The sequence below is a fragment of the Xiphophorus maculatus genome, chromosome 13 (genome assembly GCF_002775205.1).
Source record: "Xiphophorus maculatus strain JP 163 A chromosome 13, X_maculatus-5.0-male, whole genome shotgun sequence".
In the NCBI taxonomy this organism is placed as follows: domain Eukaryota; kingdom Metazoa; phylum Chordata; class Actinopteri; order Cyprinodontiformes; family Poeciliidae; genus Xiphophorus; species Xiphophorus maculatus.
Window position 1 is genome coordinate 754,459 of NC_036455.1, and position 22,016 is coordinate 776,474.

At 36.3% G+C, this 22,016-nt stretch overlaps 1 protein-coding gene across 2 annotated transcripts in view; it reads left to right on the forward strand.

The window, feature by feature from the left end:
• atxn1 (ataxin 1) overlaps positions 1-22,016 on the forward strand; it is a 110,120-nt gene that overhangs the window by 54,462 nt on the left and 33,642 nt on the right. For both annotated transcript variants that reach the window (XR_002753711.1, XM_023345144.1), the window contains exon 3: positions 13,637-13,753. The gene's annotated coding sequence lies outside the window, so the exon portion shown is untranslated. The remainder of the gene's footprint in view (positions 1-13,636; positions 13,754-22,016) is intronic.

The window sequence follows — 22,016 nt, forward strand, 5'->3', positions numbered from 1 at the left end:
TATTTATTCAATAATTTCATGAAGTATTTTTTTAATTTCATACAAATTGTGAATATTCCTCCAATATTTCGTAGTAAAATGACATGTTGGAAGGCTTACTGACTCTAGACGTGGCATTTGGAAGCTGTTGTGGTGAATCATGAACATACCATCATAACCCCATTCAGAGTTGACAATAACATCTATCCTGGCTGATCCTGTCACACCTAAACAGCATAAACCTTAGCGTTATGAACAAACTGAAGATATTTTTTGGACAGTTTCTCTCAGAAGTATTCCAGAGCACCCCTGAAAGCAGCCTTGGGACTTTTTATCTGCATTAATTTAGAAGGTAGCTCAAGTTGAAGTACCCTCTGTGGTCTCTGTTGTCCTTTTCTCTTGTTAATTACACCACTTCTCATTACAATATTGTATCTCATGTATGATGTTTTTATGTGGAGTTATGTTCACGTAGTAAGGCCTTATTCTGTATAGTGACATACCCTTTTCATAAATTGTTCAATTACGGTCACAAACTTCAGTCTATTATATTGGAATTTTATGTGATAGACCAACACAAAGTAGCACATATTTGTAAATTGATAAAAACATAAACTCTATCAAATAAAAAATATTAAATATGTGGCATGCATTTCTATCTAACTTTCCTTACTGTGACAGAATCAAGTGTAATTGCCCTCAAATGCCATATAATAAGTAAACATAGTCCACATGTGTGAAATTTTATCTCCACTTACATAAAACTATTCTGTAAGGATGTCTGGAGAACAAATGCATTGTTTCGAGTAAAAAAAAACCCCAAAAAACAAATAGGTCAGCAGTAAGACATGGAGAAGTTTAAAACAGGCTTCAGTTATGAAATAAGTTCCCAATCATGGCTGCAAACATATCAAGACTTCTCTTTACACATATTATGTAGCTGCAAAAAGCAATTACTTGACATATATAGGATTGAAAAACAGGCCAGCATTTTTCTAGAAGTTCACAGTTGGTAGAGAGATTCCCTAAAAGACCTGCAGCAGCAGTAGTGGTAGTGTTGGTCAGTCACCTAAAATCCTAACATAATGGGTTGACGTTTGTGGTTAAGAAGTGACTAACTGTAAAAAAGTTCATGGGATATTAATACATTTCCAGGTCATAGACTGAAAAATAGGTTTAGAAAAGAATTCTATGAAAAAGGAGAGCTCTTTGAACATGTTCTCCGCTAATTTGTAGATATAATTTCTTAATCCAACACTCATACATCCTCCTTTATAAAAAACAGGTTTTAAAATTGTATAACCACATTTTTTCAGAGGAGGCCTTGATATCTATGGTATTCACTGACAGAGAAAGCTGCAGTCTTGTATCGTTTTGGAAAAAAGTCTTATAGTAAATTTACCCTGAACTAATTGGAATTTCAATAGCTTCCAAAGTTAGAATAATTTTTTTAATGTGCTAATTATATCTTTCACAGTCAAATTAGTATTAGCTGAATTTGAAAATCAGTGGATCTGTGCCTCTCTTGATTAGTGACTGAATTTATTGTTTATGCTTCTGTTCTGTGGTCCCAGAGTTGTTTCATCACTGTCACACATCAGACATTTAAATAGAATAAAATAATTATTAATGTTAAAATTGAAAGCCCTGGTCTTTCTGTGTTAAGTAGATGATAGATAAAACTCTCTTTTGTTGAAAAGGTCTCTTTTTATATCTGCTGTGGCATAGCAACCCATTTGTCTTCTATAATGACATAAATTGAAAGCTTTAGGATAGTCTGTATGCTAATATATTTTATTCGAACTGTGCCATTAAAGGCAAATATAAACTTCTAGACCATAATATGGCTCTATATTTAAACTGTGTGTAAAATTAAGTAACAGCTTGAATCTATCGTCAGCACGTTATCACCTGATGTACCCACAACCAGAAAAACTGTGATCAGCCAGTGTCAGATCCTGTGCTATATGCAAATAGATTAGTGAGAACTTGCTGGTGGACGTCCATGCGTGTGCACGGTTATGACAGAAATACTGCAGAGTACTCAAGAACAGCACAGTTATTAATAGATGTGGTTCAGTGTGTGAATATTGAAAAGAACAAATATACTCTTAAAGGAACATGACACCCTTGAATTCCCCTTCTCTGCTGGGCTGAATTCATTGTTGTGTTTAGTTATTCTTGCAATAAGAAAAATTCCTAGCAAGTAGCTTTGACATATTTATTGGTTGGAGGGTTAACTGCTGAAACAGGAACATTTGCAATATTTTTTAAATAACTATACAGCCTAAAGAGGATGTAAAATTACAAGAGATTCAGGTTTAGGTTATTTGTTCAGTACGTACGAGTGTGTGTTTCATTATCATCAGTGTGTTCATGTGCAGTTGCTAATGGATTTTTGGTTAACCAGTTGAGCGTACAATAACTATGTGTCAAACATCCTTGGAGTGCTCATTTGACAAGTGTATTCAGTGCTCATAGGCCATGCATGAGTAAATTGCCTCTGAGACTGCAGCTCCGACTGAACTATAGAATACACAGGCGTAGGAGGAGAAGCCATGGACAAAAGTAGGAAGGTCAAATGAGGGAATAAAGAAGATGCATAGAGCCTAAAGCTAGAGTAAAAGACAAAGCAAACCAGCATGAATGACAATATTTAAAACACATAGACCACACAGAGAAAAGCGAGTAAATTTGTGTACAGATTGACAAAATACAAGAAACAGAACTAACAAGCTGTTTCTATATTTCTATAAGGACTATATAGATACGTATGAAACGGCCCCTAACTCAGAACTGCAAGTTTAAGACAATAATATTGTAATTCATATGTTGACAAACTGCACATTGGTTTAAACTCTACAATGTTTAGCATTTTTTCAGTAGCATTTATTTTTGATTCCTCTTGGTTTGAACAGATATCTAGAAAACTAGTTAAGATCTGTCTCAGTTTAGTATTGCTACTGTTTAAATTCATCATTTAATTGTGCCTCCATTGCAGGGTAATCCTTCTAACCTGCTTTGAGGTGACAGTTTTATTCCCACCTTATACTTTTAGTGCAGTTTGTCTAATTAGATCTTCTTTCTCGTTCTTGCCATCAGTTTGTCTTACTCAGCCATTTCCACTCTCTTCATCTGTGTGTCTGAGATCCAAGCATATCATTGCTTAGGTTCAGAGGAGGGCATTGCAGAGCTCGTCTCCCAGTAGAGTTTACCAGAGTGGGTGTCTGTGTGTGTGTGCCCTACAAGTATTGCTAACTGTCTCGGGAATGCTGTGTAAGTCTTTGAAGATCTACAAATGAAAGAGAGGGAGACAGAAGCTCATGCAGTCTTTTATCACATTCAGCCTCAACTTGGTTTCTGTGTTTCTTTTGTAGTTCTTTTTCTTTAAATTATTCTTTCTGTTATCAGTCTCTCCTCATCTGTCGCACTTTTTTTTGTTTCTGTCTGTGTCTTATCTGGTTTCAGCTCAAAGATACTGTTTTCATTCTGCAGTGTTTCAGAGTGTGGTTGTAAATACTTTTAATAATTTTCACTTCCACTGTAGACAGAAGGAGAGATGAAAAGGAAAGATTTTCTAAAACACACTATGAAAACAGCAACCCACCACACGAGTCTGACGCACATTTTCCCTGACACACTTTGGGTGAATGAAAAGAAGGAGATATGCGATGGCTTTTTAACCAGAGAACAAGTGTCTTTGCAATGAACACTTTTTTTTTTCCTAAGGTGGTAAGCCAGTGCATGATCTTGTGCAGAACTGACCCATTTTTAAAAGTAGGCCACGGTCAACAAACATCCCTCTAACCTTGGTTGAAGGCAATTACACAACCATACACATTTCTTTAGTATCTTAAAAGTGTTATACAATCTGGTTTTACAGTGCCTTGCAAAGAAATTTATTTACATTTATGTGTTTTACATTTGGTCATGTTACAACCACAACATTTAATGTGTCTTATTACACTTTTAATGTTAGATTAGCAACAAGTGGAATATAACTATAAAGTAGGAGAGAAAGGACACAGAACTTTAAATAAAATATATGCATATAATCTGAAAAGTGTGGCAGGTTATGTACTCATGTCTCTTCTAGCTTTGGACCCCTTATTTATGGAGATTGTTCCCTTTTAGATGACTCAAGTCTGCTATAAAGGATGAAGACACTGACAAAAAGATGAACCCTGTGTTTTGTTTTTTTCCTCACAAAAACAATCTTTATTCACAATCACATGTGAATAAATCACACACAATTCACAATATAAATTTTCACACAAGTCAGAAAACAAAATAGGAAAAAGTTAAGTTTTCTTACCAACCATAACCTCAAAATCTAATATGGCTTCCAAGTGTTTAAAATATAGCAATAGCTGCAGATCTTTATTTGCACATCTGGTGTTTTGTGCCTCAATAAAAATCTTTCCCACATACAAATACGTTTACAACCTCCATATGGTACCACTGCCTTATGTTGCAAACCGTACTTATCTGGGTCATATAATTGAACAATTTTCCAATTCTGATTGTTATGCACAAATGTAAAACCCAATAAATAACTAAATATTTTTTATTTTTATCTGTATCCCACTGAAATGTTCATTGGTTTTGCTACCCCTATGAAAATGTTCTGGGGGGCGCCACTGTTTCAGCTACAGCATGGTTAAGTTTGGTGTGACGTTCCTACATTACAGTTCTGATGTCAGAGTTAAAAGTAGCCACAGGCGTCCCCATAGCATGACGCTGCCACCACAGCTTCCTGCATGTAGGCTAGAAAATAAAAATGCTGATCTCGTAGGGTTTAAGAGACTGAATGTAAATGCATGTTTCACTTTTCAGATGTAAACCATATGTCCTTAAAAGTTCACAGTCATGTGGTACTTTGGGTCAGTCTATAACATAAAATCCCATTATATACATTACTTTTTCTGTATATTTGAGTATCCTAAAGTGAACTTTATCCTCATCAAATACTTTAATCTGGTCTTTTAATTTGAAAACAAACAAATATATGGGATTTATTTTTAAAAAAATTACCAGCATTAGTTAGATATTCTATAAATTACTGGTTAAAGGCCCTCCAGCCTTTTGAGCACTTTTTCAGACATTTTACCTCATGTGCACTCTACAGATGATGATGCAGTGAAAGCTTTTATTAATATAAAAAAATGATTGATTTTCAAGTATTTTTTGTTCCAGTATTTATTCTCCATGTCCTGTAAACCTTCTGAAGTTTCCCAAAGAGTTTAATAAGTTTTGGTTCAGTCGAAAAGGCCAACCTCCGATTGTGTTTCTCTGTGTTGTGATGGTTGTATTGTGTCTTTGTTGTTTGCTTCTCAATGGGAGGTCATCTGAGAGGAAGGCCAGCGTATTTGTGTGCAAGTGTACGACTGGTAACCCGATGAGACATGTGAGAAGCTGAATGATGTATCTTCTTACAAGTCGCCCAAGGTTGCTGTGCTAGATTGGATAAAAAAAAAAGAACGGAAGTTCATAGAGAGACAGACGATTTTATTTTCCTTCTGAAATAGGTCTGAGATAAATAAAGGCATTCTGTAAAGAGAATAAATTCAATTCAGTCTCTTAATGAAACCGATAACATCCTGGTTTTTCAGAATATATGCTATATTATTGAATGGCTTTAATATTCATGTAGATAATTTTGCAAAAATATTGAGTCACATATGTGTTTATATTTTGTCTCCAAAGGACAATAATTGTATTCTTTTAAAGTGGGTTAGATCGTTATTTATTCAGGTTGTGCATGCTGTCATTTGGATAGTTGCTGTTGTTTCATTTATTTTCAATCCAGTTGATCACGATTTTGCTACACTAATTCACTCAGATCTATGAACCATTTGGGCATAAAAGATTATAAAAATATCAAAGACAACAGGTATGGACTGGTTACATATCATAATTTTACAAACTTGGTTTTAAAACAACCAGAATTTCTGTAGCAGGTCATTTGACAGCCACTAATCTTTATTTTAAGTGTCTATAAATATATTCTTCCTATCCAAAAATAACATTTTGTCTCATCAAACATGATGTTTGTAGGACAAATACATGATTCTAAGATATATTGAAATGATTTCATACTACTGCTATGATTGATATATTTAACTTTTATTTCTACATGTAACAATGTAAGGATAATTTCCATTTTTACTAGATTGCTCAGTGTGTTTTTGATAGATGTGATTTTTAAATAAATGTTAAGATGGCTTGCTAATAGCAGCTTGTTAATGGCATTAAGAGCAGAAAAGCAAAAAAAAGGCAACATTCTGCTCAATAAGAACATTTACTCAGTTAGTAAAATCAGTTAAATCAGTTAGTTTTAATTAAACATATTGATTCAGTCTTCCATTACTGTCTGCATTTGTTAAACAATTTTTAAAACAACCTGCTGTTTTGAAATATATCTCACTTGGTAAAACAATCGTTAGCTGATAAAAACTGACTGTAGCTCATTGTGACTAAATGAAACAGGAGACTCTTGATTTCCATATGTATGTCTGTGTATCAAAATGATAAATAAATACTGCCGGTAATATTATTATAGCTTTATAATAACCTGTTGGTTATGGGAATGTCCTGTCAAACATGTAGACACAACCTACCTAACAACTCTACAAAGATGTAAGCCCAAAAGGGAACATTACGTTATATCCGTTTTTAATTATACAGTTAATACTTATCTAGTCGACTGGGTCACAGGACTCTCCCACTGTTTTAGGTTTAGAAACTTTAAACTTTTGTAAGCATTGTTCTGAAGAACTTGCTCACATCTGGTGACATGATTAAATGAAACATATCCAATTTGAACTGCAGAAATACTCCCCTTTGCTAATTAGTTAAAAGTGAGAATGTGTATGACTAATATGTTTTATATAAATATGTGTTGTATCAAAGCTCAGTTTAGAACCTAGGTTTGAAATCTAAAATCTGACTTGCTTTTAGCCTGTACTCTAACATTTTCCATATGGTCTCACTCAATGTGTTTGTTCTGTTTGACTTGATTATTTACTAGTGATTGCATTCATTTTGACAATTCTCAGTTATGTCACAAAGTTGATTTGCAACAAATTGTTAACATATCCCTCATTTCATAATTCTTCACACTGTGAGCTGCAGGACTTGGACCTCAAACACACATGGACATGGACAGACAGCAGCCAGGTCCAATTGTCTGGTTGCCGGGCAATGAGCTCACAGCAGTCGACCATAACAACCTCATCTCCATCAATCAGGCATAGAGTGCTCTACATTACTTAGTAATGATGCTGTCACACACTCTATCTCACATACAGCCGACTCACTACATGCTTATCTCATCCTCAGTTTTTTTTTTTTGACCTTGCTTTGCTCGTAGTTGTGCGTGTCTGCAGCGTGAGTGTTGAATGAGTGTGAATGTTTTGCAAAAATACAGCAGGGGATGATGCAATTCGCTTTTTGTATAAGGTGTATAAATCTTGCACACATACGAAAAGCACCCACACTCACCTTCACAGACTGGAACTTTAGGTGACATTGAAAGATTTAGTCTATCAAGGTTGTTTATTCTTCAGTACTCTACAGCACACTCCTGTGGTCGCACCCCTTCACATTAAGAGTTTCTGTTAAAACACTAGAAATCACTGACATGTACCTCTGTAGCAAACAAATCCTCTGTAGCTTCAAACATTATCTGGAATTGCCAAAAGTGCTTCATTGGGATTTTAAAGGACAAAGAAGCTGTTTTCTTCACACGCATTTTCAACACAACCGTACATATTTAGATTAGTTCATAGATTTGCTTGTAAGAACCTGATTAATCTTGCACAAAGTGTAAATGCGGTTCATTATTAACTGGAAATACCACCTTCTTGCACTTTAACACAGACTCATAAGGGAAACTAACTCCGGGGTACACACATTCAGAAACACGCCCACATTCTCGAGTCCAGCTGTGCCTTTGCCAGGCACTGGGGTGGGGAGCCAGCACATTGAGGTGAAGAGAGTGGCAAGAACAGTAACCGGCAGATCAGGGCCAATTAAAAATGTTCAACTCGGTGTGTGTGTGTGTGTAAAGGTGTGAGTTAGTGTATGTGTCCTTGTTTGACTGCCAAAGAGAGGCTTGGCACAGAAAACTTGCTTCCTTTTCTCTCAGCATGCTCGCTTGATGCAGAAGCAGACACTCACAGACACATTTAAAGTTTGTTGTGCCCATTGTCTCTTTATTGTTTATTTTGTCTGGATGTGTTTATGTTTTATTTATATACTTAGCTGCAATGAAAAATGAGGGAGGACATGTTTGTAAATCTTTGTGAGAAATAAAATAAAAATTATAGGAGCTTATATATTTTAGGCTTTACAGGTAGTGGTTGCCAAAAACGTTGTATCGTTAAATTTTAACTCCTACAATAACATTCTTAATAGCAGAGTGTTATAAAGCTTATTCAAACCTGAACTCAGCCATGGTAATTGAGTTGTTTGACTAAAATGGTCCCAGAACTAACAAGGTTGTCGTTTTTATGTCATTTTTTTGCATTTATGTACTGCAGCTGTGAATAAATTACTGAACATTTGCTGCCATCTGTTGAGCAGAGCTATGTTATAATCAGTACAGTAATAAAATGTCTGTACTTAACAACAAGACAGCAGATCAAAGGAAAATTGGACAATCCAGATCTATAGTTGGTTTAGTTGTTTAACAAAGATTTCCAGGCCTTTGTGCCTCTCCAACTCTTTCCTTCCTCTGTGTCTATTTAGCGGCTGTGTGCAAAGTCGGAGATGACTTGCACAGTCCTTTAGTCTTTTTCAGCAGTTGCCCTACTATAACTATTGCAAAAGCTGTTGAGAACATCGTTTTACAAATTTAAGATGACCTAAATGGAACTTCTGAAAACCCTTAATACACATTTCTTATTAAGGAGGACCTGCTGTTCAAGTGAAGCAGGTCCATATATAGGTGAACCCCTTATATATTTTCCTTGCTCTGGTCATATTGAATGTTTGGATTAAGGCTTCGGGTGACATGACTTGTGTTACTGTAAGATTGTGATAGCCTTGGAAAATTGAACTGTGGTTGAGGGAGGCATTTCCTCTACAATTCTGTGATGGTCAGCCACTTGGATTACACACCCACAAAAAAATTCAATGCATTCTTCTGTCTTAAGAAACTAAACAGCTGTCAGACACTACGTCAGCTCCTGAGGCATTTCATCTATGCGTACGTGTTCCTGTGGTTGTGATTGTCTGCAATGCCTTTAACAAATGAGCTGGAATTGGCCTGGGTCAAGGTAGAAAGGAGAGAACAAAAAAGCCTTGCTAAACATGAACATTCAGTTTGGGTTTGGCCTTTTATAAGGTGTATTTTCTCCACTCTTATCTTTTTTACATTATATTTGTCTTGCAACAGATCAAAATTCAAGAAAAGAAGAGCCTTTTGAGAATAAATATTTTTTGACAACTTAGTGCCTGCAGCTTCAAGATAGACATTTAGAACAGGCTACTTTGTTCAACAGAACTTGTGCATCAAGAAAACATTTTGCAACCACAGTGCCTGTACATCTGGCGAAGACTGAATGTGAAGAATGTGATCTCTAAAACAGATGAAGTGATGGTTGAGTGGACAGAAGTATTCATAGTCTAAATATGCCAGCATGCAGTCTAGCAAAGAGCAACACTCACAGAGAGAACATTTGGTCCAGATCACTGCACACAGTTGCAGAAACACATGCTTGATCATAAACTTATTACTCACTTTGTCCAAAAACAGCAGAAGGACATTCACACAATGGATTGAAGATTTACATACAAATCACCCATTTTGTCCATCAATAGCAAAAAAGAAAACACTCAGGGGTCTATCTTTAATTTGTAGCTGTGAACAATTTATTAACTATTGTGTGAAAAACTACAGCCATAAAGCAAATATAAACTGCAAATGCATTTATTGGAATTTAGGTTTCCCATTTCCCTACCTTAAAGCCCTAATAGGACACAAGCTCATTTGTTTTCAGTCATTACACTGACAAAAGAGCAAATAACAATCCATTTTAAGTTTGTTTTTTTTGTTAGGGTTTTGGTTGCCCTAGTCACCTTTATTAAATGGCAGAGAAGACCGGAAGAAGGGCAGGGAGAGAATCTAACTTGGGGCAACTGCATTGAGAACTGTAGCCTCCGTTTGTTGTGCGTCTGCTCTACCATTCAGCCATGAGGCACAATGTTCAGTTTTCTTGCACAGATCATTAGATTTTATTATTATTCTTTTTTGTATAGAATCCATAATGCCACAAAATCCATTGGAATGAAAAAAAATGAGATCACAGATTCTCCACTGTACTTACCATGTGATGTTATTACATTTTTTATCCTTCATAACCCTAACTTAATACCTCATTCATTCAAATTTGTAAAAGTTAATGAAGACATTGGACATCCTGGAATTGTTTTGTACTCGGACTCAGTCACTGTTGATTAAATCACCCCAAACATCCAACTTCTTTTTACTCCTTAAGAATAAAACAAAGGTTACAAATATGTCTCTCAAACTGATGTTGTGTCAATTTTTGATAGATAAGGCTACTGCAAAACAACAGTATACAAGGAATGATTTGTAAGAATTAAACTACAAGATTATGATGCTCAGAGTTCATACAGAAGCACAAGAATGTAAAAGTATTCCATTCAAGTGGCATGATTGTTTCTCCGTTCAAATCTGAATCATTTTTCAAGTCCCATAATAGTTCAGAGTAGCTAATGGACTGCTTTCCCTCTGTAAATTTCTGACCATCTCACTGTGTAAAACCCCATCAGTTCTCTCGGGTTATCAGGTGCAGACCTTTTAGCTGTTCCCAAAATTAGATCCAAGCCTTCTGAGGATGCGCTTACTTACTGAGGCCCTGTTCTCTGAAGCCAGCTTCCTGTAGACCTCAAATCAGAACAAAATGTGTATGAATTGGAAAACAAGCTCAAAGCTTTCCTGTTCTCACGAGTATACAGGTGTGTTTTTCTTTTTTGTGTTTATTTATATGCACTTTTAAACCTGAATCATGCCTCAAATTCTCAGTTTTGATAAAAGTCATGTTGGATGCACACAGATTCCAAATTCATCAACAAAAGAGGTCTGTATATGCACATTACCTTACTGGACTTGTGCAGACATTCCAAGAAACCTAAATCTTTCATTTATTGAATTATCAGAAAGCCATACTGTAAACATTTTTAGATAGCATAGAATAACTTTTCTCTTGTGTTTTTCCAAAAAAGTTGGTGAATGGTTTTTTTGGTGCATAACTCAGTCTTTGTCCTGCTTTGCTTTCATCCTCATCATCTTCCTCCACCCTTTTTGCTGACCTTCTTCAGCTTTTTATACTCCCTGCTGTGCCTCGCTGGCTTTGCCAGTGTTGTTCTCCCAGTGAGTTTGTATATCTGCCTCTTCTCTGCCACCATCTGTTTCTCTCCATCTCACTGCTTGCCGGTCTATTTTATTCCTATTCCTCTCTTTCTGTGTTCTTAATTCTCGCCACTTTTCCTTCTCTTTCGCTTTGGATTTCCTCTACATTTCTAACCATTTAGCTATCTTTCAATTCGTTGTTACATTCTCTGTATATCATCTGATAGATTTGATAGATTCCTTTGCTAGTTGGCATTTTTCAATCTATTCCCTCAGTAGTCATCTACTTTTTTCCTTCTTTGACTCCTCTCTGGAAACAACTTTGTTCATTCAAACCCTCCTGCTTTGTGTGTAAAGCCAGTTTAATTCATGTAAAGGCTTTAGTTTAGCTCTACACTAAAACCCACCACAGAATCCGATTGATTTTCTCACATCTGACATTGGATATTCATTTTCTCCTTTTCTCTCTCTGCCTCACTGTTCCATTGTTGTACTTTGTGCTCACAGTAGCTCTCAATCCTTTGTAGAATTGAGTTGTCATGCATATTATAAAAACGTGCATGGAAAGGCATCTCCTGCTGTCACTAATGTATCCTTCAGACTGTAATTCCTGCCTTGGTTGGCTGTAAGAGTGCTTTAGAACAATAAGAGAGTCGCCCACATTCACTCCCACTCTGCCAACTCCTTTTTTGTCTTTGTCACACTCATAAAAAGTGGGTCAGTAGGATGTGTGGAATCCCCTAAACATTCACTGGCACCCCACCATCCTCCCTACTGCAGCTGATTAACAGCAGGGAGTTTGTGTCTTGTTTCTCCGTAACATCCACATCATTCCAAGACAACCAGATTAATTAGTCCCACAGAGTATGTGTACGCTGTCGACAATCACCTGACCTGTCTGTTACGGTCTATGTGGGTGTTTCTCAAGTCGCTGTGTTGCACATTTGATGTCTTTAAAGCTGATCTGGAGATTCTTTTAATTTGACAGGTCCTAGGTGAAGTGCAAGTGTAAAACCCATCAAAGAGAATGTTTAAGTGTTTGAACAATAAATTATGTCCCTATGTATAAGAGCTGTGAATCTTGGCTGATCTCAGTCGATTAGAATAATAACTGTTAGTGATCAGATGTATTTGCATCTTCTGATTATTACCCTTCATATAACACTAGGCAGTTTCTTACATTATGCAAAAAGACATGAAACAACTTTCTTTTTCTCAAAATCCTCCATTAAATCAGACTCCATTAGTTCTATACTTTAGCAGAATCATTTCTATTTGCTTTTGAGAGAAAATATTTTCTCCAAATTCAGAAGTTTACTTACACTAACACTGGTGTTTAAGCAATTTTTGGAAACCTGTTTGATGATGACATCAGGAGCATACCATTTTACTCTCTTACAATTTTAAAGCTTTGCTTTAGGAACATCGTTGTGACGTTATTCCTCTGATCACATCTTGCTCTTACAGTTTGAGTACTGTCAGTATCTCTGTGTTAATAATTATAATAGTCACAAAATTAAACATCTTAATATTTAATCACTCCTGCTTAAGCAGTGTTTGTCTGAAGAATGACCGATGAAACACTTGGGGTGATTTTTTCCCCCTCTCTTAGGATTTTTAATTCTTTTTTTTAGAATATGACTCTTTTCTGAGCTTCATTTCCTTCCATTGAAAAAACCATCACCAACATAATATAATGTTATCTTCAATTTTAAGCAGTGCAGCATAAATATTTCTCTTTAGGTGTTTTGACCACAAATCTCCTTTGCTAACCTTTTGTAGAAAATGTAAACAACATAATATACTAACTTTTATGAAAAGAAAAATCATCCTTATTCTTTAACTGCAAAGTTGAGTTAGGGTTGTGTTATAAGTCTATGTTAAATTATCTATAATTCCTTACACCATTGCTGTCTCTGTATAGATATAAAACAGTTGTTCCTTATGCAAGGTGTGCTGTGTCGTGATGAGAATAGGTTAGTGAAGACAATTTTTTTTTCCTCAAGGCTTTTTGCCTGAAATGTTTTTTGAAGGAAGTGTTAAAATTCACACTTTATGGTGGTTAATAACAGCTTTGCAATTTGTGGCTCTCACTGGCAGACATACAGATACATCCTGAGCTTTATCTACGAAGGCATTCTTCAATGTGTTGTGGTTTTTTTTTCTTACGCTTACAAGGATATATATTTTGTTATCAATGGTTTAAAACATCACATCAACGCTATGAAATGTTTTATTCACATGTTTAGTTTAACATTTGATGTTTTTATTTTCCAGGGAGTGCTGAGTCCCTCAGTCCACGTTCCTCATTGTGGGATATAGTCTGGAAACCTCTCCATGGCCTTGGCTGCCTGCTGACAAACCAGGAAGTCTGGAGCAGTTGTGGTGAATGAGGTGAGAATGGTAACATTTGGCATTTTGAATATTCAGCTACTTGTGTTCTTAAGCAGTTCCTCTTCAGATATGGATAAGTTAGCTGCAGGTCAAGTTGTATCTCTAGCTACAAGACAAGGCTCACTGCTGAGTCATTACAGACAAACTGCTGTCACACTGCTGTTCCAGCCTAAAAGCTGTAAGTCTGACTGTCATGTTTAATCTGATGTTATTAGCTCTGGCATCAAGGACTTTCCAGCCTTGTGTTCTGCATTGCCAGGAGTCCAGTTCTACTGATAAACCCGTCAATCTGACAACTGCACAGATGAATGTCAAGTAAAGTGAGTTTGAGATTTTAATGGAGTGGCACCTCATAATCTCAATTTTGTTTCTTTGCTTAAGCTTTGTACCACATCACATTACAAGTATAATTGAAATCTTATAGAAAGTGGCTTACTTGTCTAATCTTCATTATCTGTTATGCAGCATAATTAGTTGACCAAAACAATATGATATATCACTTATTCAGTCAGCTGCTCTTTGACATTACAGAGATAGATAAGAAGGTCTCATTCAGATGCTCAAATTAAGCCAGTGAGACTCAGCTAATGAAGATAACAAGATTTGTTTACTGCATTCACTGTGATTCGAGGAGATAAATCTTTAGGTTAATTGAAACCAAGTTTGCTCAGAGACAGTTAGTCTGAAAGATTCCATGAAACCCTAACTATAGAAACAATTTTATTCTCAAAATACCGGAAAATCCACAAAGTACTATGAATTCTGCATTTGATCTGCTTACATTTATTATTTTTGAAGAAATGCTAATCTCAAGGGAAGACGTTCTCACTCCTTGTCTCCACTGAGAGTTAAGATTGCAGGGTCAGTTGCAGAGTGTAGCAGCTTTGGAGCTGCTGGCGATTATCCAACAGACGTTTCAGCTGAGCACATATGTAAGGTTAAGGATATGAACCCAGGCTTTTTTCAAGTGAGTCATGAAAATCAACTTAAACAGCTATTTTAGTTAAGATAGTGGCATTTTTTTATAACTTTTGAAATGATCTGTTTCTTTGCTTTATTCAATAGAATAAATTGTCATAGGCTCCAGATTTCCCTTCTAAAAGACGAGTTTTACATTGCTGTTTTTCTGTATGATTTTTTGTTTATTTTAATGTTTAACACGTGAAAAGCTGCTTTGTTAGTTGCTTTAAGGGGAAATTCAACATAAAGTTATCATGGCAAACATTCTGCACTGTTCGTTTTGTGCAATGGAAATAGTTTTTCCAACTCTGTGGGTAATCATTTTATACAATGACTAGAAACCTTTCCAAAACTGAGTTACCAATAGATTGTGGCAATCCAAAGAGACAACTGGGAGCCATTACTTTAGTATTTGTGGCTATTATTTTGTCCAGGTAATACTTTCATTAAAAAAGAGTCTCAAAGTTATGGAATAATAATTCATTCTAATGGTTGCTCATTTCCTTGTGTGTTTCGATGCGGCACTTTTAATGTTATAAAGACATTTTTTTTGGCCAACTCATTCCTGAAGAGTTAGTTATAAGAATGATTTGGTTTCTGTTCCCTTGTGCTTTTTCTGTATCTAGTTTCTTGTATGTCAACCTATTATTTCATCAAAATGTTGCAACGTTTATGAGGACAATGCATTGGCAGGTTGAGCAGCACAGTTTATTAGGTGAGCTGCACCCATAAAAAACTTGCAAAATTCTTTCTCTCATAGCTATGCTATTAACTCTTGTTTGATGTTGTCTTAGAAGAAACAAGACATCTTAGCAATTTACGAATGTACAAATTTAGCAAACAAGGGCTGAGCATTGCGCAGACAAATTTTATGCCAGCACAACCACCTCATACTCTCCATCAAATTGGTCAAACACTGATGGGGATAGCATCCCATTCCTCAACTATCCGTTGTGTAAAGTTAGCCAATGTGATTGTGTTGGTCACTCTGACAAGAATAGCACATCCAAGCTGATCCTGCAAGTGACCAATGAGGCTGAGATTGAAATTAATTGACCTTACATCCACATTCTGGAGTAATTCTTTGATGAACCCCCCGGTGTAGGGGTGCCAAATGACTTCCTGGTTCCTACGAGTGGATATAAGGGATTGCTGCCAGTCATAGAATCTCATGTTGACATCGATCTGCTTTGACATGACCTCCATTGATGACCGGAAGATTGGATCCCACACCATCACAATACCACCTCCAAAATCTGTTTGCCATTGACAGAGAACATTTGGGAAAATTTTCATGGTGCAACTCACTTACTCAATTGTGGTACGCAACCCACAAATTAATTTTTCTTACAATCCTTTCACAAGCTTTCCAATGGCATAAGGTTTACTGCCTAGAAGCACTGCTACCACAAAAATATATTTCCTTTTTTGTTCTAATTTTATTATTTTTCACTTTGACTGTGCTCCTTTAAGTGAGCAAGACTGTTCTTCACACTTCAAGCTCGTTTTTTTCTGCCGCTCAAACAGTAAGAAGTGTGAGTGCCTTTGAGAGAGAGAGAAAAAGAGTTAGTAGTATCCTTGGCCAGCCGGGGAAATCTTGGCTCCAAGGCGTATGGGAAAAGTGCTGCTGGCAAATCTTGAACTAAAGCATTCCATTATGCTGTCCTCTTGAAACACACACAACCCTACTTTTTTTTTACTTAATAGGTCATCGTGTTTGCTTGTTTGTTCTGAATTGCAATCTGTACGTTTTCTCATCAAAAGGATTATTTTACCATGCCATTTTTATATTGTATAATTGTTCAAACAACAAACACTTCAATGTTCTTTATGTCTCCTTGTCTCGCTCAATAATTTTCATATATGTGAATAAATACACACTCTCACACATGCACACTCACTAAGGGGAGAAAGACCAAGTGCCTTGTGCAAAGAGGGAGCTGTTGTAGTACTATATTATGCCTTGAGGCCCAAAGCCAGGGTTTAACCATCACTCACTCACACAGCATTCAGCACAATATCCTCGAATCAATATCCTAAGCAGCAGGAGGCTGTCTGCATGAGTTGTATTAGCTAATAGACCTCTCCTGTCTGTCCTTCTTTAGGCTGTCTATCTCTTTCTTGCTACTACACAATGACATCATCATTGGCTTAATTTACTTGTACCTTTATCCTGATTCTAACCCTCTGTCCTCTTTTCTATACACTTCTCACATCTTTTTTTCCTTCTCTTTCACCTCAATGTCTAAAATAGTGGACAGCAGTAGAGTTCACTGGTCATTCTGATTTAGATGTTCACATACATTTCCTTAGTATTTGGTAGAAATGCATTTAATCTATGTGAATTGGATTGAGTTTGGAGTATTATCCCATAAGTTTGCTGAAAGTTTGGCTCCGTGTTTGCAGAACAGGTGCTGCTGAGTCTAGTTTGTTTTACCTCTTGGGCAAATTGTTAATATCTTAATGTTGTCTTTCAGGTAAAGTTATTTGACAATCAGCAGTTCCCTGTGTCTCTGACCTTTTTCCTGACCCTTCCTGACATATCCATAATACATGATATGTTTAAAATTAATCATTTCACATTTTCTCCAACATGCAAGCTTCTGTTTGTAGAATTTAGTCCTAATTTGAGGGACGATAAAAAAGTTGTAACACTTTTCCATGAAAATGCTCTTCATCTTTGTGAGGTGGTAGATTTTTGATTGCTTCACATCCTCACTGGATATTTCATTATTTAGTTGTTTTCCATTATATGTTCAGTTGCATGTATATTATTCACAAAGATGATCTGTCATTTAGGCTTTATTAGTTGCATTTATTATGAAGAACTCCTAGTGAAGGACATACTCCTGATTATTTTTATTAGTTCATGTTTTCTGAGCCAGACAGACGTATCTCTAATTTGAAAAATAAGAAAAAAAGTGGACATATTGACTAGTTTAACAGATAAACTCTGAAGATAGGAATGGGGCTGAAATCTATCAAATCTGACATTTGCAATGCGCCTGCAAGCCTAAATGCTTAATTGCGCCATTAAAGATCAACTACTTTGTGCAAAAATCTAATTTTAGAATGCCCCACACAGATTAATATAGTTCAAATTTAGAATATATTATTTCTGTTTTTCTTTGCAAAAGCTGTGTTTTGGAGAAATCCATGCTTCTTTCTACCTGAACTGGGAGAGTTGGTCAGATTTAAAAAGACAACGCACATGTACGTACATGTACTACATACATGAGTTTGAGTAGTGTTCATCAGGCAGGATTCTGATTGTACTGTGTGTGGCTATTGTGCGGGGTTTGAAATTTGTTTGGATAATGGTTGCATGTTCTCTAGAGTTGGCCTTAACGTAATATGTGCCTTGCTGATGTTGACGACTACTGGCTGTGCTTTTTGAGACCTGAGTGCTTTAACAAACATGTTCTGCCTGTCTTATGCTTTTGTCAATGTGACTTTCAAAAAGTAGAGAACGTCATTCACACACAAGAACACATGCTGAGCAGTCACTCAGCTCTCCTTCATCCACACAATACATGCTGCCATGCCTGTTCATGCCACTTACTGCCAATCTGTCTTCCCATTTCTGTTACTTGCTGTGGAGTTCATCTTAAGCAAATTCCATATGCATATATAAGACATGGATGGCTGCAAAAGCAATGTGTGCTCTTGTTCCTTCCTTCTGTCAGAAAAGGAAAAAATAAACAGTGTACATGATGACAAGCTATACCAGCAGCTTTAGTGTGCGGTAGTGTGTCTGTGTTAAAATTTGTCACCTGAGCTGTTATGTTTAGCACTGTGCTCCTTGCAAACCTCCAGAGTCACCCATCTCACACCTGTCAACCTGTCTGCAAACCGATTCAGTTCTGAAATGATCTGACTCATCACCTGAGCTGGAAGATAAAATACATCCAACAAGCTCTACTGACCAGCAGAATGCTTAGAGAGGGAAAAGACTCAATCTGCTATTATATAAGTATAATGATCTTGACACAGTCTATAATGAGGTCTGAGTGGTTCAATTATTAACTGAATTAAACAGAAAATGGGTCCAACAACCCTGGCGTTCTAGCCCCTACAAACGTTTTGCATGTTAGGTTGTTTGTATTTTTATCGGTGTAGACTGGGAGTCTGCGTGCCATGTTATGGGAACAGGGAATGTTGGGTCAATGGTGCAACATTTGTAGAAAATCTTTATGAATTTTAAAGCAGTGGTGTTTGTAGTAATATCATGCCTCCAAGTTGTGAACTTCAAGCAACAGATGTATATTATATGCATCCAAAACATGTTGACCTGGCTGAGCTCAAGATTACTCTTCAGCTGTTGACCTCAGAACTTGAACCAAAGAAAACTTGTGACATACATTTTTAGAATCACCGATATTGATTTTACCTTGATTCTTGTAAAGGACGACAAGACGCCACAGTTGATGATTTACAACCCTGACTGGGGCCTCAACACAAAGTTAGGAACCATTGACCAGACTTTGTGTGTGAAAGTTTTCTGCTGGGTGTAACTTAATTAATGTGTAAAGTGATTTTAATCGATTATCTAGGCTTCCAAAATGTCTTTCAAGATCTTTGGTTGGAAAGATCTTGAAAGATCTTTCTTTCTGTTATTTATTGCAGACAGGTTTTTTTTAGACGTTTTCTATTCTTAAATATGATTTGTTGTCATGGTAGAAATTTATTTAAAATAAGTGAAATAGAAGCCAGAGTACAAAGAAAAACTTTACAAAACCTTAGGAAAGCTCAAATGATTTTTGAACAACAGTTTGAAAGATTACAAGACATGTCTAATAGGACACAAATTATAAAGTACATCAGAGCTGGTTTACACACAGCTTATATTACATTGTATTACCTTTTGTGTCCCAATTTCATTTTTCATATGCATTAAGTCCAGTAAAATTAAGAACACGCACCCTTTTCACTTGACAAACTCATCAGTGATTCATGATTCACTTTTTAAAGTTTAAAAAAATCTGATAAAGATTGGGGGCATTAGTTTTTCTTTATTTTGTGGCAACAACTGAGATAATCTTGTAATTTCCTAATTTTCATTTGGTTTCCTAATTTTCATTTGGTTTCCAAATGACGACCTCTATCAAATAACCCTCTGCATATTTTTGTCTTTTATGTCTTATAGTCCTTCCAAAGATAAATCAGTCAGCTAAATGAGCATCAGAACTAGAAACTAGAAATTCATCCATCCAGTCAGTGAAGCTTTGTCTAAAAGCTTCAGGCTCAGAAGTAACTACACAAGTGATTCACTCCTTTTTAACTTACACAAATAAATCATATCACTTTAAAATGTTACTATTTTTTTATTTGAGCTTAGTTTAAAGAATTATCTGCATTTTCTTTTGAAATGGTTGACATTTTAATAATTACAGTAGAATGTTTTGTGAATTGAAAAAGCTGTAATTCTCTGGGTAGAATGAACTAATTACATTTCTCAGTAATTTTCTCTCTCTCTAATCTGTACCGTCTTTTGTCCCTTCAGTCTCTTCCCTTCACACACTTTTCTCTTGTTCACTTCAGTACACCAACCCACATTCCTTAAGCGGGATTATGTATTGTCTTTGAAATTTTTGTCTGGGTGTTTTATACCCGTATGTCCTGCTGCCTGGGTCTGGATGAATCTTTGTTTTGTTTGTTTTTTCTTTTTTTTATGTGTGTGATGGGTGTGTGTGCAAATACATTCCTGCTGAAAAAAAAAAAGAATGAGAGTTCAAGTTCGCGCGTGTGCATGTTCACAGAAGAATCCATGTTTGCCTAGCTACTTGTGTGCATTTGTGCTTGTGTGTACTTAGAAGGATTAGAAGAGGAGTTAGCAGTGATTTGTCCATCCATTGCAGGCCCTCCCTAATCCTGCAGACATACATGCACGCTTCTTTGTGTGTGTGACTCTGAGAGATCTAACAGTGTGTGGATTAGTGGTTTTGTGAATGGGCTGTGGCTTCGGCTGAAATATGGAACACAAGTTAACAGAGGGTTTCTGAGGGAGAGGGAGATCAAGGGGTGACTGAGGCAGAGTGCTTGTTGTGCATGTTAATATGGTTCAGAAGACACAGTTTTTATTTCATGTTAATATATCTGTATAAACTGCAAAAGAAAACTGAGAGAGAGAGAGCGCGGATAACTGTTTTACAAGAAGCTTCTGTGTACATGTGTTTGGTATGTGACCAATAGATGGCTCTACACCTGCTGTTTTACAAGCTTCTGATTACACACACACAGTCACACATGAACAGAGAGACAGATGGAAAGACGTGGAAAACAAGAGAGCTGAGACTTTCACCGACAGCAATGGAGAGGAGGGGGGGATAGATTGGTTAAGAGTGTGTAGGAAGGCGAGGGTTGCTGTTGTCATAATCACAGCGTGTGTGAAGTTTGCGTGGGAGACAGAGAGAGTCAAGATTGTGTGTAGGGGTGTGTATATGTGTGTGAGAAAGAGAGAGAGGGAGCAGAGACAGCAGAGGAGTCTGATATGTATACGGGTGTGTGTATATATAGAAGCTTTTCATCAGTTTCCTTAGTGACTGGCTGTGACTGAGACTGTATTCTGCTCTGCAGTAAAGAACAAGACTGAGACAGAAATGCTGTGTGCCATGTTGATTTTTCAAGCAAACTTAACATTTGTTCTAGTTATTTCCACATAGATTTATTTATGCACATTAGGTATTTGTGCACAAAAATATAGGAGCCAAAATACCAAACAGTGTCTAAGAATATTCAGGAGCAGTAAATGAGATCAAGTGCTTTATTGTAGTGAACTGAATTTAGTGCAATATGAATATAACTTTATGTAAACTGTGTCCAAAGAGGACTTTTTACTTTGAGAATAATTTTTTACTGTGGTGGTTTTCATGTTTGACTAAATTAAAGCTGTACTAAAACGTTATTATGTTGGTCTTTTGTTCATATTCCAGTTCTGCATTAGATCTCACGTCGCCTGATGTCAGAAATTTTGGGGTGAAAAAAACAAACAAGAAACAAATACAGCTTTACCTTAGAATGACAGCTGTAATTAAATTTCAATTATCTCCACGTGAGTTCAGCTCACATTTGTAAAGATAATTATTAATGACTGATTTAATGTCACTGTTGTTTAAAAGCTGGGAATTTGCTGGTTGACAGCTCAATTGTAAACATAAAACTAACATTATCGAACCCTTGAAAGTGTTTCCATGTACTGGGAGACTAAAAACCAAAACTTTCAAATGTTTTCAGATAAATATATAAATACGTAAATGCCTGCAAAGACAGTAGACGTGTTTTGCTGTACTTTATTCATTGACAA